Consider the following 18035-nt stretch of genomic DNA (forward strand, 5'->3'; position numbering starts at 1 on the left):
CTGTTTCTGGGGACTGACTGGGGAGGGGACATGAGAGAATGATCCGGGTAATTGAAAAGTCTGTATCTTGCTAGGGGTTTGGCTGACATAGGTGTTTGCACTTGTCTGCACTCGTCAGATCAGAACGCTTAAGGCTCTTGCATTTGACTGTGTGAATAGTTTACTTACAATAAAAAAAAGAAACCAACAAACAGTGAAGGCGGGGTGAATAAGTGGCCTGTTGTAGCCAAGCAGAGGGAGGGTGTGGGGCTCCGCTGAGAGCTAGCCTGGACAGGTAGGCTGGAGCCGACCACGGAGCCGTGACCAGGTGACCAGACTGTTTTGCCAGTAAATGGGATGCACTGGAAGTTGTCGTGTAAGAGTGTGATGTGACCAGAACTGTGTGTGGGGAGGATTGATTATTTTGTCACGACCTCGGGTAGGCACATCCCAGCTTCTTGCTCTGAACCTTGCTGCTCGTTCTGGCCAGCACACATCTGAACATCTTTTCTGTGTTTGGGGAATCAGGCAGAGCTGCCCTTCAGCCTCCCCCCAGACAAGCTGAAAGTGCCAGCTCCTTGTTTTCATACCTCCCAGGCTGCCGGGCCAGGGCTCGTGGCTCCAGTTGCAATCAGAGCCAGTAGGCAAAGGAGCAGGGACCTCCTGGGAACAGTCTGCCAAGAGTGGCCACCACAGAGCAGCTTGTCCAGTGTCCAAAGCCCCTGTGTTAGGGCCCAGAGAGGCCAGTGGGAGAAGCAGACCTGTCAGTGCCCCGAGGTGGGGGCCGCAGCATCTTCCAGCCAGTGTGAACTGGGGTACTGTTCACAGCAAAGCAGCCCCAACACCTGCCTCTTAAGCCTCACGGAGATCTGTGGGCTCCCTAAAATCCTCTTTATAAATTCCTTTTCTGCTTTAATTAACTAGATTCCGTTTCTGTTGCTTGGAACTAAAAACCCTAACCAAAAACAGTCCTCTGCTCTGAGTGTTAGTTCCTTGGATCTGTGGGTAGCCATGGCAGAGATGAAACGGGGAGGACAAAAGTTGGGATCTGAAACCCAGCCCTCTCATTAGTGCCCTGGATAAGCGCAGTGAGATTTTTACTCCTGTCCCTGGGGCTCCTCGCCTAAGAATGCATAAGCATTACAGCAAATGACTTGAAGACCTCATCTAGCTCCAGAGACATGGTGGCGTGGTAGCTGACAGGTAATATCTGATATGACTTGGTGTCTCTACCTGGAGGACTGTCCCGTGTGGAAAGGTGGTGCCGCTGTCCCCCTGCCGCAGTACCCCTACCCTGGGGCATGTGGAGCCCCTGGTAGAAGCAGTATCCACCAAGAATTCCAGCAGCAGACACAGCAGAGGCTCTCTACCGTCGGCTTTCTCCTTTGTAACATCCCTTCACTCCAAGACTTTGGCCCAGAGGCGAGAGGTCAGGATATTCATCTTGCCCTGTGGAGAGCTGGGTCCAGCTTCACTAAGCACTCAGCTTAATTTTCAGAACTGGGAACTGGGAATTCTTGCTCAGACACATGTGGCTGTAATTCAGTGAAGGACTTCACCCCTTGTTTGAGGAACTTCATCAAAATCAGCTTACCTGAACAATAGATTTCCCAAAAAGATCCTTCCAACTGGGCAATGCATTTGCTTGTCAAGCAACTGTGTATTTATCCAAACTCCTTCTAGACCCTTGTGTTTTTTTTATTTAAATTGAATTAATTAACATATAGTGTATTATTAGTTTCAGAGGCAGAGTTCAGTGATGCATCAGTTGCATATAACGCCCAGTACTCTTTATATCAAGTGCCCTCCGGGCCACCTCAGTGGCTCAGTCGTTAAGCATCTGCCTTTGGCTCAGGGCGTGATCCCAGTATCCTGGGATTGAGCCCTGCATCGGGCTCCCTGCTTCACTGGGAGCCTGCTTCTTCCTCTCCCACTTCCCTTGCTTGTGTTCCCTCTCTCGCTGGCTGTCAAATAAATAAATATATCAAGTGCCCTCCTTACTGCCCATCACCCAGTTACCCCATTCCCCCCACCTCCCCTCCAGCAACCTTCAGTTTGTTCCCTAGAGTTAAGAGTCTCTTATGGTTTGTCTCCTTCTCTGATTTCATCTTATTTTATTTTTCCCTCCTTTCCCCTATGCTCCTCTGTTTTGTTTCTTAAATTCCATATATAAGTGAAATTATATGATAATTGTCTTTCTCTGATTGACTTATTTCACTTAGCATAATACCCTCCAGTTCCATCCATATTGTTGCAAATGATAAGACTTCTTTTTTGATGCCTGCGTAATATCCCATTGTATATATATATATACCACCTTTTTATCCATTCATCTGTCGATGGACATCTGGGCTCTTTCCATCGTTTGGCTATTGTGGACATTGCTGGTATAAACATTGGGGTGCAGGTGCCCCTTCGGATCACTATGTTTGTAAAAAGACAGTCTCTTCAACAAGTGGTGTTGGGAAATTGGACAGCCACATGTAGAAGAATGAAACCAGACCACTTCTTTGCACCTTACAAAAAAATAAACTCAAAATGGTTGAAAGACCTAAACATGAGACAGGAATCCATCAAAATCCTAGAGGAGAACACAGACAGCAACCTCTTTGACCTCAGCCATAGCAACTTCTTGCTAAACACACCTCCAACGGCAAGGGAAACAACAGCAAAAAATGAACTATTGGGACCTCGAGATAAAATGCTTTTGCACAGCAAAGGAAACAGTCGACAAAACCAAAAGACAACCAACAGAATGGGAGAAGATATTTGCAAATGTCTTATCAGATAAAGGGCTAGTATCTAAAATCTATGAAGAACTTAGCAAACTCAGCACCCAAAGAACAAATAATCCAGTCAAGAAATGGGCAGAAGCCACGAACAGACATTTCTCCAAAGAAGACCTACAAATGGCCAACAGACACATGAAAAAATGCTCCACATCACTTGGCATCAGGGAAATACACATCAAAACCACAATGAGATGCCACCTTTCACTGGTCAGAATGGCTAAAATTAACAAGCCAGGAAACAGCAGGTGTTGGTGAGGATGCGGAGAAAGGGGAACCCTCTTAACACTGTTGGTGGGAATGCAAGCTGGTGCAGCCACTCTGGAAAACAGTATGGAGGTTCCTGAAAAAGTTGAATATAGAGCTACCCTACGACCCAGCAATTGCGCTACTAAGTATTTACCCCAAGGATCGGTCCTTGTCTTATTGTGCAAACCGAACCTTAACTATCACATCAGGAACTCTGAGCCATCCCAGTGTGGTCTCCCCATCGAAAAACCCACCCTAAACCACTGAAGACACATAGTGGGCTATATGGTGGCCCCCAAAAGATATTTCATGTGCTAATCCCTCAAATTTGTGAATGTGACCTTATTTAGAAAAAAAGGGTTTGTTGATGTAATTGAGGGACTTTGAGATGAGGAGATCATCTTGAATTATCTCAGTGGGCTCTAAATCCAATGCCAAGCACCCTTATAAAAGACACACAGAAGAGGAGAAAGCGTTGCAACCACAGGGAGGAGGACTAGCGTGGTACCATCACAAGGCCAGAAACACTGATCACCCCAAAGCTGGAAGAGGCCAGAAACAGATTCTCCCCGGGCGCCCCCTGCTGGATTTTGGACTTCTAGTCCTCAGAACTGTGAGAGAAGAAATTTCTGTTATTTTTAAACGACATAGTTCATGGGAATTTGTTACGGCAGCCATGGGAACCAGCGCGGGGGCTAAGAGTCATCTCTCAGTTGACGTATCTGAACCTGAGCTCCGGGTTCCTCCTGAGGCCACTGCACTCAGGATCTTACCTGAGTCGGTTACCTCCTTCCTTCCAGCTGCTCAGGCTAAAACCTTGGACACATTCTTGCTTTCTCTGTCTCTCTCACATTTCATAGTCAAACCGTCAAGAAATCTGGTAGCCTCCACCTTAAAAGTAGGAACCCAGAATCTGCGCTCCCCCCATCAGCTCCCCTGCTTCCATATGCTGGATCACTACAGGGTCCTCCAACTGATCTCTCTCCGTTCTTTTCTGTTTCTCACTCACACATTCTCGTACATTCCATTCCATCCTCCTCATTGTCCGTTTAATACCCCAGGGCCTTCGCACAGACTGCTTCATCTCCCTAGAGCACACTCCCCTGACAGCCGTATGGCTCAGCATTTCTCTACCTTCAAATTTTGCTCAAAGGTTACTTTCTCAATAAGTTCTCTCTTGACCACTCATCTAAAGTACCAACACTTCCCCCAGCGTTCCCGATCTTTCTTATCCTGCTCTGTTTTTTCCCTATAGCCCTCAACACCTTCTGTCATGCTGTGCCCTGTATTTCTGCACCATGTGTGTTTATTGTCCATGTCTCCCCACTAGAATGTAAACTATAGGCCGACAGGCATTTTTACTTCCTTTATTCCCTGATCTATCACCCAGCCAAGTGCCAGACTCTGAGTAGGTGCTCAATAAATACTTGTTGAATAAATAAGTGAAATAAAGAAAGTGCCGGCTATTTCTTTCATAATAGAGAGCATTTGTTGAGATCACAAAATAAATGAAGTTGTGTGGTCATCAAAACTTATTGTCTGTGCTGTAGCATTTTGAAATATGAAGATATTCCACTTTACGAAAATGGTTGTCATTTTTTTCATCTTATCAGCTGCATTTAGAAGCCTCCCTACTCTAGATGCCGTGGAAGACTTAGTGCTGGCAACAGCAGCATTTTTCTCCCTAGTCTGGACCAAGATAATAATTGTCACAGGGCACGCTGAGGACATCCGTAACACTCAGAAAGGCTAGGTGATGCTGTGCAACAAACAGCCCCCGGATTTCAGTGCTTAGAACAGGAAGGGTTTACGTCTTGCTCCCGTGAAGTCCCTGGTGGAACTCAGTGACGTCCCGGCAGCTGCTCCCGTGTAAGGGTTCATTTCTGCTCCTCCATCGTGAATGTGCTCCCAGGACCGTTTTGGCAGCAGGGGAGATGACCCGAGCCTCTTCTGCAGGCGTTGAATGCTTCCACCTGCAAGGGACTTGTTTCTCTTCTGCTGCATGCCATTGGCCAGAGCCAGTCACGTGACCTCAAAGGCACAGGGTCCAGAAACGAAGGGAAGCAGAAATCCTGACGAGCTCCGTCATGGATACCCCTGCAAGTGGAGCGAAGTATCTTTAATATATTTTTGAACTCTTTGTTCCTATCTTTTGTCTGTTTGTAATAAACTGTTGGCGGTTTTTATTAATTTGAAGAAACTCGTCAATGTTTTGCTTCTAATATAAGTTGCCAACCCAGGGTTGCAATTTGTCTTTTGACTTTTGATGTTTTTATGGTGGTTTGTGCCATGCAGAGTTAGGCATTTTTAAAACCTTTTTATTATAAAATAAAATTCTATGCATGGGTACAGAAAAGCACACAAAAGAGATGTATAGCTTAATGAGTGATTTTAAACCAAACACCCTTGTAAACAACACCCAGGACAGGAATAACCTCCTTAGAAACCATCCCCATCTATCCCATTGCCCCTTCTCTCTCTTCACAAAGTGACCACTCTCCTGAGCTGTTGGGTCATCACCTCCTTGCATTTCTGAATAAATTGGTCACCCAGTGCCTGTCCTAGGACACTATGGTTCAGTCTTGCCCATTTTTTAAAAATCTTGCTAAGCCTCTTAAGTCTCATTTAATGTCACGATTACCCTTCCATCCTTTCTTTTCTTGCAATTTACCTGTGGAAAGTTCTGGGGTATTTTTGGCTGATTGCAACCCCACAGCACAATTCAGCATGACCGTCTGGTCTCTGTGTTTCCTGCAAATTGACAGCTGGATCCAGAGGCTTGATTAGGTCCACGTTTCATCCTTTTGGCAAGACTCTAGGTGGTGTCTCTTGTCTGCTTGCATAGGCTAGACTCTCCAGTACAATGTTAACTAATAATAGTAAAGGCAAGCATCATTATCACATTATTGATTTTAGTGAAAGCAATTCTAGGGGGCTGCCATTAGGAATGACGCCGGATTTTGCGCTAGGATAAATATGTTTTATTACGTATCCATGGTGGATAAGGTAGGATGTATCTATCCCTGTTTCTTTGAGTACTTTGTTTTAATTGGAATGGATATTGAAATTTTTCAAATGCCTTCTTAGCCTAAAGTAAAGATGATCTTTTCATTTCCTTTGAATTATATTATTTTATTAGATTCCCTCAAATTGAATTGTTCATATATTCCTCACATAATAACATACTTGGTCATGATGGATTTGAAAATGTTACTAGGTTAGTTCATTAATATATTTTTATTGAAGTTTAATTAACATTACTCAGCCATAAAAAAGAATGAGATCTTGCCATAAATGTATTTTATTTAGAATTTTTGCATTTGCATTCGTGAGTGAGAGTTTATTGTTACCGTTACCATGTCTGCTCCCACTGCCGTCCAGCGGGTATTAATGTCAAGGTTATGCTCTTTTCATCAAAAGAATTTGAAACATTTCCTTCTTTTTCTGGGTGTATGCTGCATGGCTGGAGAGATCCTCTAGGAATTGCCCCAAGAAGGACTCATAGAATGATGTTTTTGTAGTTCTTCCATGTTAGAGGTATTTCTGTGGGTAGCCTTTCTACTTTCAGGACAGTTTGCAGGGATGTAAAATCATGGCTTTCATCCTCTTTCCGTAAGACTGTTGTAAGGATTTCTCTGTTCCACCCTCTTGTCTCTCTCTCTCTCTCTCTCTTTTTGCTTTAAGCATTACTATAAAAACATCTGAGATCTGCTTGGATTTCTTTCTTCCACATGTCTTCCTTTTCTTGCGTGGCTGCCCAAAGGAGGCTTTTCTGTATCTTGGAAGTTTAGTGACCAGGCAGGAACGTTCATGACCTGCTCCAGGGACTGTAGTGTGCACTGTCATCACAGAGGCTCAAGCCTTGTTTTCAAATGTTTCAAATGTTTCAAAGGCATTTTCTAGAGGTGTATCTTCAAATATTTCTTCTCTGCCTTTCGGTTTCCTTCTTCAGGGACTCCAGTTACAAAGTATATAATTTCTTCTCTCATAGCTTTTTTATCATCCACTCTGTGCCCCATTTTAAAACTGTTCTAGATTTTTTTCTTTTTGTTTCTGTCCTCTACTCGTGAGGTAGGCTACCACTTTGCTATTTTTTTTAAGATTTTATTTATTTATTCGACAGAGATAGAGACAGCCAGCAAGAGAGGGAACACAAGCAGGGGGAGTGGGAGAGGAAGAAGCAGGCTCATAGCGGAGGAGCCTGATGTGGGGCTCGATCCCGTAACGCCGGGATCATGCCCTGAGCCGAAGGCAGACGCTTAACCGCTGTGCCACCCAGGTGCCCCCCACTTTGCTATTTTATATTAGTTTTAGCTTTGGTAGTATCCCTTTTGCTCCCTCCAGCTCCACCTGCATTCCTGAGATGGTTTTCTTTCTTCAACCTTTCTCCTGAGTTCTGTCAGCTTTCGCTTTACCTTCCTTCTCTATTTTGGACATTTTATTTTCCATCTCCTTTATTTGAGATTGTGTCCTTCAGTTTTTAAAAACTTATGGTGAGATGTTTGTTTGCAGATACAGTTTTCACGTGAATGCTGTGATGCTGGAGGCAGGGTAACGTCATTTCCCCACCCCCAAGATAACCCCATCCTGAGTGGGCCCTGTGAATACACTGTGTTATGTAGCAAAGGGGAGGGAATGTTGCAAACGGAATTAAGTTCGCTAATCAGATTACCTTAACTGTAGGGATATTTCCCTGGATTTTCTGGGTGTGCTTAATGCAATCACAAGCACCCTTAAATGTGGGAGAGAGAAATCGAAGTGATCAAATACAACAAAAAGTCAACTGGCTATTGCTGACTTGGCAGCTAGAGGAAGAGGCCATGAGCCAAGAAATGCGGGTTCCTCCAAAAGCTGGAAAAGACAAGAAAACAGCCCCCCCCACCGGTCCTCCAGATGGAACGCAGCCCAGTGACTCCCATCTCAGACATCTGACCTCCAGAACTATAAAGATAATAAATTTGTGTTGTTTAAAGCCACTGATTTTGTGGCGATTTTTTATAGCAGCAATAGGAAACTAATACACATTGCAAAATGCCTTGAGCATTCTTTGTAAATGTTTGCTGCTGTTTTTTTCTTTTAGTTCACGTACGTAGACGTGTGTGTTTATATAGACATATATATACACACGTGCATACAATTTACATATATGTGTGTGTGTGTGTGTATTATTACTGAATGAGTTAAGGCAGAGAGGTCCTGGCAGCATCAAAGCCCCACAGGCGTTCACAGTGCCAGGTCTTGCTCGGGCACTACCCCAAGAACAGAATGCTTCCTGTGACGTGACACATCTTCATAATTCTTCGTGCAGACGTCTCCAGACCCGAGCGGTTCTAGTGGGGGCATTTGTCCATCTGTTTCCTTCCTGCCCACAACAGAGCCGCCGACAAGAGGACCTGTCCGTCAGGGTGTGTCTCTGGCCCTCCAGAACTGTGTTTCTGCTGGTGTTCTCCGAGCTCTGTAGCATCTGGGCCGCCACCACTCAGATCGGTCCTCAGCGGGTCTCCATGTGCTTCCGGCAGCTCTTGTCACAGTGCAGCTGCTTTCAGGGGTATCTGCCTTCATGTTGAAGTTCACCTTCAATGCTGAAAATGAAGTTTTGCATTTTTTACTAGTTATTATTATTATTATATACGTTCATAAGAGAATTCTAATCTGAATTCTTAACAAGTGTCCCAGTTGACCAAAAAAAATCTTTGGGCCACACTTTGAGAAACACCTAGAAAATTTTCATTACTGAATGAAGAGACCTGACCCTGAATCAAAGACAAGCTCAGGGGTCCAGCCAGATGAGTACCTTACATCATGCTTGGCAAATGCTAATGGCTCCATAAGCATACTGCGTGGGGTTTTTTCTAGGTCTTCTGCTAAGGAAAATCCTAGAGGCCAAGTATTTTTTGTTTTTCAAAAACTAGCAAAGATGTTAAGTTTAGCCCCAGCCCCTAGCCAGTTGATGCAGTGTGGGGACTGTCAGTGAGAAAAGACCCAGGGAAGGTCCACAGGCTCTGTTTGCCTAAAAATATCTCTTAACCAATCTGCACTGCTTGAAAAATCTCAACAGCCAGTGGGCTGAAAAATGAGATGGGAGGAATTGTCTCCAAAGGCATGTGAAGATGCCCAGTCAAAGAGAATAGGACTGTATCCCGCCCTGCCATCAAACGAGAAACAGCCTTTGTTTATGATAGCAACAAACCAACCGCTGATGAAAGGTCTTTGATTAATTCTTTAAACATTTGCTACAATCTGTGTTGTACCAGTGACTATATTGTCACATTCACCAAAACTGTGGAGGCTCCTCTCAAATTTATTTAGATAATAAGTACACACGTCATAACTGATAAAAGTATGTGTCCTGTGAGTAATGGCATGTTTTCTGTACTTTTGATCCAAGTATCACTCAAAAAATATCCTGCCATTACTACGCTGGAAAGAGTTATATGTATGCTTGGGTCCTCTCTGACCTTGTCCGTTGGTTATTCACTTAGATGGTGCAATGGGCTGAACTGTGTCCCTCCCCCAAAATTCAGGTGTTGGAGCCTTAACCTCCAGTACCTCAGAATGTGCTTGCATTTGGAGACAGGGTCTCTTAAAAGGTAAATGAGTTAGAATTATGTTCTTAGTGTGGGCCCTGACCCATTAGGAATGGTGAGGACACAGACACGCACAGAGGGACGACCAGGTGAGGACACAGGAGAAGACGGCCATTTACACGATTAGGAGAGATGCCTCAGGAGCCACCCACCCTGCCGACACCTCAGTCTCAGACTTTAAAACGAGTGGCTGTTGCTGCAGCCCTAGCGTGTGGGCTTTGTTACGGTGGCCAGCGCAGACTGATACGGGCTGGTGGTTGGACAGAAGCTGGGCTCCGTCAGAGAATATGTCTGCAAAGTGTTGTTTGACTTTATCCTTGGAAAATTTGTTGCCCTGACCGCAATCCCCCATTCTCATGCTTTTCTGTGACTTCTTTGTAACAGACTCTTAGGAAATAATATCTTGAAACCTAAGACTGACATGAGTGAATAAGTCTGACAAGTTCACGTCAGGATCCCAACAGAGGCCCGCCTTTCAGATGGGCTAATGAAGGGGGTACTTCCAGGTTCTGGCTTGGGTTTCTGTAAAATTCCCAGCCTAAGCACCCGTCCTTCCCTTCCCTCAGCAACGGAGTCTATGGACGCAAAGGTCAGCTCGGATTATGGGCCGGTTAGCCTAATACAATCAATGATTGTGTCTCTTCCAAACTTATTTCCAGCTCAAAAGATGGGTAATTATAAGAAATTTATTCTTAGCTAAGAAGGAGGAAAGCAATTATAATGATTTTTGCACACATTTGGAGAATATCAATGCATTCCCCCCAGGTGTGTGGAAGTAAATTAGCATTTCCATTAATATTAGTTAATGTGTTTAGTATTTATCGAGCGCCTTCTCTGCTGTGCCGGGCAGTGTGCTTGGTGCTGCAGATAGGAGAGCTGGTGCCTGGCTCAGTGGAACTTAGGTTCTCGGGAGAGAACCAGGCACTCATGAAACAAAAACAGAGACATTTCACAGACTGCGACAGGCACAGTCCAGGAGAAGACACAGGACCCCGAGAGAGGGAGGCAGCTGGGCCAGGCCGAGTGGGGGCCCAGGACGCGACAGCGTCGGAGAAGGCGTGAGAGCAGGATGGAGTCTAGCCCAGCCTCACTGCATGGGCTGTCACAGACACCTAGCCTGATAGCTAAAAGCAATGAGGGAACCTTCGAGTGTTTCTTTTTGAACAGCTCCACTGAGCTACAGTTGGTCCGTTGAAAGGGTACCGTTTCCGTGGCTCTTCTATATTCATGAATCTGTGCAGCCATCACCATGGTCAATTTTAGGTCACTTTCCTCATTTCAACAAGTCCTGTCCACCCCAGCAGTCACCCCGCTACCCCCACCCCACTCCAGTCCAACCCCCGTCCTGTCTCTATGGGTGTGCTGACTCTGGACATTCCCCTTAAACAGGATCCCACGGCGCGTGCTCCTTTGGGTCTGGGTCCTCTCGCCCAGCCTCACGTTTTCCATGTCCGTCTGTGCTGCAGCGTGGGTCACTGCGCCATCGCTTGTGGCTGAGTGACACTCCACTGTGTGAGTGGACCCAGCACATTTTGTCCACCGTGCATCGACGGACGCCTGGGTTATTTCCACCGCTCGGCCGTGGTAGACAGTGTGTGAGCAGGGGGTGTGCGCGTCCATGTGCAGGTGCACTTCTCGTGGGCATCGAGGAAGGGAACTGCTGAGTCAGACCCTAACTGTTTCATCGTTTGGAGAGCCACCAGCCTATTTTCCGCACAGAAGCGCGAGGCTTCCAACTTTGGCACATCCTTTGCTGACCCTTGTTACCATCTGACTGTTTGAGTCTGTCTGCTCTGGGGGGCGGGAGGGGGTGTCACGTTGTCTTTGGGTGGATTTAAGCCAGGACGTGCAGGGACAGCCCAGGGCTGCTTGTCTAGGGGTGTCGTCCTCAAACCTGGACGCCCATCAACATCAGCAGGGAGATCCTGAAAACACAGAAGCCCGGGCCTGCCCCACTGTCTGATTTGGGGGGTCTGAGACTGCATTTCTGGCAGGTTCTCGGCTGCCGCTGCTCCAGGGACCACGCTCTGAGAACCGCAGTGGTGAAGCACCGAGAAAGGCGGCAGGACTGGGCCGGCCTGAGAAGTGAGTTGGAGATGAGGGAAGAAAGGCAGAAGGACACACAGGGAGGGGAGGGGAGAAGGAGCCGCAGGAAGGGCAATGAGGAGTCGGCGCTCGTCCGTGTGGACGTCCAACCGGACAAACACCTGCGACAGGTGTTCACAGCAGCTTTGTTCCAGGTCGCCCCAAAACCAGAAGCAAGCGAGATGCCCCTCAGTCGGTGCTGGACACACAGGCTGTGGAATATTATACAGCAGCGAGAAGAAACAAGCCATGGAGCCACGACAAGCCGTGGAGGAACCTTAAATGCGTACGGCTCCGTGAAAGAAGCCAACCCGAGAAGGCTGCACATGGTATGGCTCCAGCGACCCAACCTTTGGAAAAGGCAAAACTATGGGGACAGTAGATGATCGGTGGTTGCCGGGGGTGGGGGGAAGGAGGGATAGAGCAGCTGAGCCCAGAGGGCTTTTAGGACAGAAAAATCACTCCGCGTGGTACAGTGCAGCGGATGCATGTCGTTACACACCGGCCGAAACCCGCGGAGCCCTGGGGTGTACGACTCCAGGAGGGAGCCCCGTTGTGGGCTTCAGTTACTGACCACGTAGCGATACCGGTTCATCAGCTGTAACAAACGTACCCCGCTGAGGGATATGTGAAGCACAGACTGTGGGGGGGCTCAGGGGAGCTGCCCACCCCGGCCTCCGCATAGCAGGGGGAAGGAGGGGACATGCGGACACAGACTGGGACGTCAGAGGACTTGGAAACGGGTGGCTTCCATTCCCTCAGTGGTGAAGGACACAAAGTCATTTTCTGAAAACAAGGGTGGGAGTGGAGTGGGCTCTGGGTACGGGGTTGGAAGACAGATCAGAAACAATCATGGGGCAGTGGGCGAAGGAGCAGATGAGAGGAGCCTAAGGGAAGGACATGCCAAAGTGCAGAGAGCCTTCCCCTTCGCCGGCGCCTGCCAGGAAAACCTCATTCCACTGCCGCCTCCGGCTCAAACTGGGTGCTTCTGTCAGCCCCGCGGGTGCCTCGGGCTCTCCCCTGCCGAGCCCCCGCCCCCAACAGAGCTGAATAGCCACCTCGGGAGTTTCCTTCTCTTTGAAGCTTCCAAGGGAGGTGAGAATTCCCTTCTTTGTGTTTTTCCTAAATGGGAAGCATCCTTGGGCACTCCACTTACCACGTGATTATTCGTGATTATTCGTGTTGGTGACTGTTTCTACTCAGGGTAGGGCTGGGGCAGCGCCTTCGCCATGTTTTTCAACCAAGCGTTGGGCAAAGTTGAGTTATTACCTTGGTGTTTTGTCAGGAATCCAAGTATTTGCCTTTCGTTAATTAACACAGTGAAAATTTCCCTGTGTCCTTGACAACAAACATGAACTCCGTGAAGGGTTCCCTCTGAGCTCTGGTGTTACAGAAGAGTCACTTGGGCTCTTTCCCTCATTAGTTCTCAGAATAAGTGGTGCCGACTTTTTTTTCTTAATTTATTTTTATTGAGATTAAATTCGCATAACAAAATTAATCGTGTTAAAGTCAACAGCTCTGGCATTTAGCACGTCCGCAGTGTTAGGCAACCACAGCTCTATCTAGTTCTAGAACTTTTTCATCAGCCCGAAAGGAGACCCCAGCCCCATTAGCAGTTATTCCCCACTCCACCCGCCCCAGCAACCACCGGTCGGCTTTCTGCCTCTATGGACTTGCCTCCTCTGGACATTTCATATAAATGGACTCCTAGGACATGTGGCCTCTGGTGTCCGGCTCCTTCCCCTGAGCATCATGTTTCCAAGGCTCATCCATGTCGTAGCGGGTGTCATGTTTGTTTCTTTCTATGGCTGAGTAGTATCCACTGGATGGATTCCATTTTGTTTATTCATTCACCCATCGGTGGACACCTGGGTTGTTTCCACCTCTTGGCTCTTGTGAATAATGCTGCCGTGAACACACATGTGTGATTCCCTGCTTTTTGCACAAACGCTGCCCTGCACTGTCTCCCCAAATACGTCCCCTTCCCCCTGCTCTCTCTCCCCAGAGCACCTCTCCCTCTGCTGCTTCAGCGGCTGCCAAGGCTCTGAAAGGCAGGCTCTCAAGGCCTCGCTTCATCCTCAACTAACCCCCCACCCCCATCCTTCTCCTTCCAGACTCACCACCAAAAGCCCTCACCAATCCCTACGAGAAAGGAGATGGCGGTCATGGTGGCCCTGCCGCTCCCAGTGTTTCCACATCTTTTTCTACATTTTCCTATTTACACACCCAAACATGCAGCCGAGGAAGATGGGGTGTTTGTGTGTGAGAGCAAGTACCTTTCACTTGGTAACTTGCTTTTTATTTCTTAATGCTGCGTCTCAATGTTCCATCACGTTAGTACACACAGATGCACCTAATTATTTTTAGCTGCTGCAAAATAGTCCAGAGCACCGGTCACAGTGGCATAATTAGCCACTGATCTGTGGACGGACACGTAGGCTTTCCATTTTTCACTATAGCAAGTAATTTTGCAGTGAACATTGTTTAAATGCTTCCTCATCTAAAGCGTTGCTGTTTCTTCTGGGTCGATACTGGAAGGAGGTCTCCCGTCATTGGATATGTGCGTTTTTAATTTTAACAGAAGCTACCAACTGCACCCCCCCCACATACCTGTTCCAACACTCCTGCCGGAAGTCACCTGTGTCCCTGACTTCTGCCGACATTCTACATCATCCAGCTTGATGTGCTTGCAAACCTAGTGGGGCAAATAGTATTTAATTCCTCTTTTAATTTGCATGTGCCTGATTACCAGCCACATAATTGTTTTTAGATTGGACTAGAGTAGTGGTCCTCAACCAGAGGTGACTCTGCCCCTGCAAGGAACAACTTGGCAATGTCTGGAGACATTTTTGGTTGTCACCCTGGGGGAGCAGAGCTCCTGGCATCAGGTGGGCAGAGACCAGGGATGCTGCTACACGTCCCGCTGTGCACGGAGGGCCACGCAACAAGGAAGGCCAGCAGTGCCCGAGCTGAGCATCTCTTGTTGAGAATGCCTGCCCAAATGCTGTGTTTTACAAAACCGAGCAGAGCAGCTGTGCCATGACAGTGAGAAAGATTGCTGAAAACAGATCATGTGGCTTTTATAGAAATGATGATAATGAGACGTTTCCCAGCAAAACCTCATCTCCTTCCCCAAGTATTGAAACATCGCCTTCTAGAATGAAGTACACGAGACACGCGGGCGGGCAGGACCTCCCAACCCTGGTAATTAGTGTATGACCACACGTTACTTCTCGTCTCCAGCTTCAGGTGGTGGGGACTGAATCGGTAGGTTTGGTAGTTTTTGAGTCACTCCCTGTTGCCATCCCTTCTGTCCCTGCCTGTCCCTGTCCGACCATCAGGACTGGGCAGATTCCCGCATCTGGACAACCCCCAGCATCCCTCCCTTTATGCGCCTCACCTTTATTTCATAGGCAGGTCTTTGAAAACACCTATTAAATTATTCAACATTTCCTGCTACATAATGAAAATTTATTCCCCTCAACTTTCCAAAAGCATTTTTGGAGTAAGAATTAACTGTTTAGGAAATAAATATTTATGCATATGATTCCTGACCTCTGCCTCTCTACAAATCGCGAAGGAAAATTCTGCACAAACTCGACAAAAATGAACCTGGAAAACAAATTTCACTGCATAAAAGTCCCTAGGATTAACGTCAATGGGCTGGGAGCTGCAAAGGGCCCATCTCCCTTGGTTTTCTTTAATAGAATTTCACAAATAATCAGATAAACAAACATTAAGAAAAGAACAATAAAGAGCCAAAATATTTGCTCTTTTGTAAGCTTCTGTTAAGAATGCCATGCATATGCCAAAACTCATCTTGCAGTGATGGTCTAATAAAATACAACGGCCTCCAAAAATTTAATATGGTTTCGGCTTTTTGCTCCCATTTGATGCATGCAGGAATGTTAGTAGAGAAAGCAGGAGGGCTGAACATAGGGTTACCCAGATGGCGCTCGGTTGTGTGGCCTCAGTCAAGACTGTTGACAGTTTACAATGCTGAGTCCTGGAGTGCTGACCCTCCAGGTTGAGTTGAGACCATCAGTGCTGCTTTAGAAATGGATGGGGGGCACTTGGGGACACATTGGAAGCAGCTTCCCAAAGTTTGGTCTTACACGTGTGTCAATTTGCAGTTGAGGAATTTTCCTGAATGTCTTAAATATTTCTTATTTGTTGATGCAAGACATAAGTGCCCTGGGTTAGACTGCATCATGGTGTGAATTCTTTACTCCTGTGTAATCGTATATCCACATCCTTGCTGTGGCACCCTGACAGGCAGAAGATCTCTCCATGACCGGACACAGGGCTTGGCCATACATCCTGTTGTGGTCAACACGGTGAGGTGCAAAGGCTCAAAATGGTCTCATCCAGTCAGACTTGCCCTCTTGCACTTAGCCATCCCCATGTGGAGAATGTGCCTCAGGTATCCCTGAAGAATAAGAGACACCAGAGCGACTGGAACTGAGCACATACTCAGAACCAAGCAGAGCCAGACCGAGCCTGGATCAAATCCCAGCCAAGCCGCAGACATGTGAGCCAGAAATAAAAGCTGTCACTGAATGCCAGAGAGTTTGGGGATGATTTGTCACGCAGCGTTATTGTGGAAGTAGCTGACCAGTACACACCTATAGTATTCTCAAACTCGAGGGGTGCAGAGATTTTAAAAGTTTAATAAAAGAAGGTCCCAGTGTTTAAGGAGCTCACAGTCGAGTGGGGGAGCAGACTTGTACACAGATGCACAACACGCACAGATGCTGTTACAAATGTGTGAGCCATCGAGACCCAGAGATGGGGTGCAGGGCTGTGCTCCTCCTGGGAGACCAGAGAACCCTTCCCTGGGCAGTGACTCGGACTGAGAGTCAACAGGCCAATCAGGGAGGGGAAGGGCCTTTTAAGCAAAAAGGAAGTGTGTGCAGTGTCCATGAATCTGCTCCCATTCAGCCTGACTGGAGCATGGGACGTTAGGGGAAAGAATACTGGGAATGGAGTTAGAATTGGGGGGTCGCGCCACCCTGCACCCCATTGTAACCACAGCATCACCCGCCCCCACCATCCCTGCAAAAAAACCTGATGTAAAAAACCTGAAAATGATTAAAAGACTTTGAAGCAGTGGAAGAAAAATTTGACCTGAAATCCGTATAATAATAAATGAAATCCCAACCTTAAAAAATGCTGGAACCTCCAGATGAAGCCTGCTCGTTAGGCTCTGCCTGCTAGAGACAGACCAAGGATCTCAGAAGCAGCATCACCCAGACTGACAGGCTCTGAAAGTCAAGAAAGAATTGGAAAGAAAACCCAAAAGGATAAAAATCTCGTAAGTGGGCTGAGGTCTCCCAAGCAGGGAAAAAAAAAAAAGAAATGACAAATGTCAGTTGACCAAAATGTAAGCTTCTGCACTCAGGGCAAGGTTCCCGCTCGCCCTGTCTCATGCACGACAACAGCTCCTGAGGGGCTCCGTGGTCAGGTGGCAGGACTGAGAGGCAAGGGCTTCCAGCATATTCTGAACCACAGGAACCACCTTGGGAATTTTAACCATTTCACGTTTTTTTCTTAGTGTATCTGTTAGGGCTCAGCCAGGGGAGCAGAGCCACTGTAAGTGTGATGGGACAGGGGTTTACTGCAGGCGTAGGACCTTATGCGCATGTGGGTGAGCTGGGGAGATGAACAGATGGAGGGCAGAGGTGGGAGATCAAAGGAAAGTCATTCTGTGGTCCCCCAAAGCACAGAGCAGACAAATGGCTCCTTGGGGAAAATTCAGGAAGTCACGTATGAGCTGCAAGTTGAGTGGGCTGCACTGGGCAGGCTGTGGAGAGGACTGGGACCGCGGGCCCGTGTGGCTGCTGTTACTCCAGACCCGCGGCCAGGAGTCTGCAGGTGGTGAGAGTGGAGGGTCGGTCACGTGGAGCCCCAGGCAGTGACTACAAGGATGAACAGAGGCTCATGCCTGGGTCACCGGGGAAGCTTTTGGTGCAGAAGCCGAAGTGCTCAAGTCAAACTGGCTTCAGGGGTAGAGCTCATCCCAGTCCAGGGGTTCAACCCTGTCCTCAGGCCCGGCCCCATCGCCAAGCTCTGCTTTCACCACGTGGTCCTCTCTCTTGGTTGGGTTTGTCTTGGCAAACAAGAAACATGACCAACCGTGGCCGCACATCACAGGAAGAGCCACAGAGGACACTTCTGGCAAAAGAGGGCCCTGGCTTGTTTGCAGCTACGGGAACCCAGACCGGCCCTGGAGACAGAAGTTCCGCAGGGAGGGGAGGGTGAGTGCTGAGGCCTACGGAGGAGGTGGGGCGAAACGGGAATTAGAGCAGAAGCGAGACCTGCGCTTGTGTGAGACCACGGGCAAGAA

The 18035-nt window shown here is 47.5% G+C and overlaps 1 protein-coding gene across 1 annotated transcript in view; it reads left to right on the forward strand.

Moving 5' to 3' along the window:
• The window catches only part of LOC105236368, a 96392-nt gene that overhangs the window by 23232 nt on the left and 55125 nt on the right, over positions 1–18035 (forward strand). The gene's annotated exons all lie outside the window — the stretch shown is intronic.

This window comes from Ailuropoda melanoleuca, chromosome 10, assembly GCF_002007445.2.
Source record: "Ailuropoda melanoleuca isolate Jingjing chromosome 10, ASM200744v2, whole genome shotgun sequence".
NCBI lineage: Eukaryota > Metazoa > Chordata > Mammalia > Carnivora > Ursidae > Ailuropoda > Ailuropoda melanoleuca.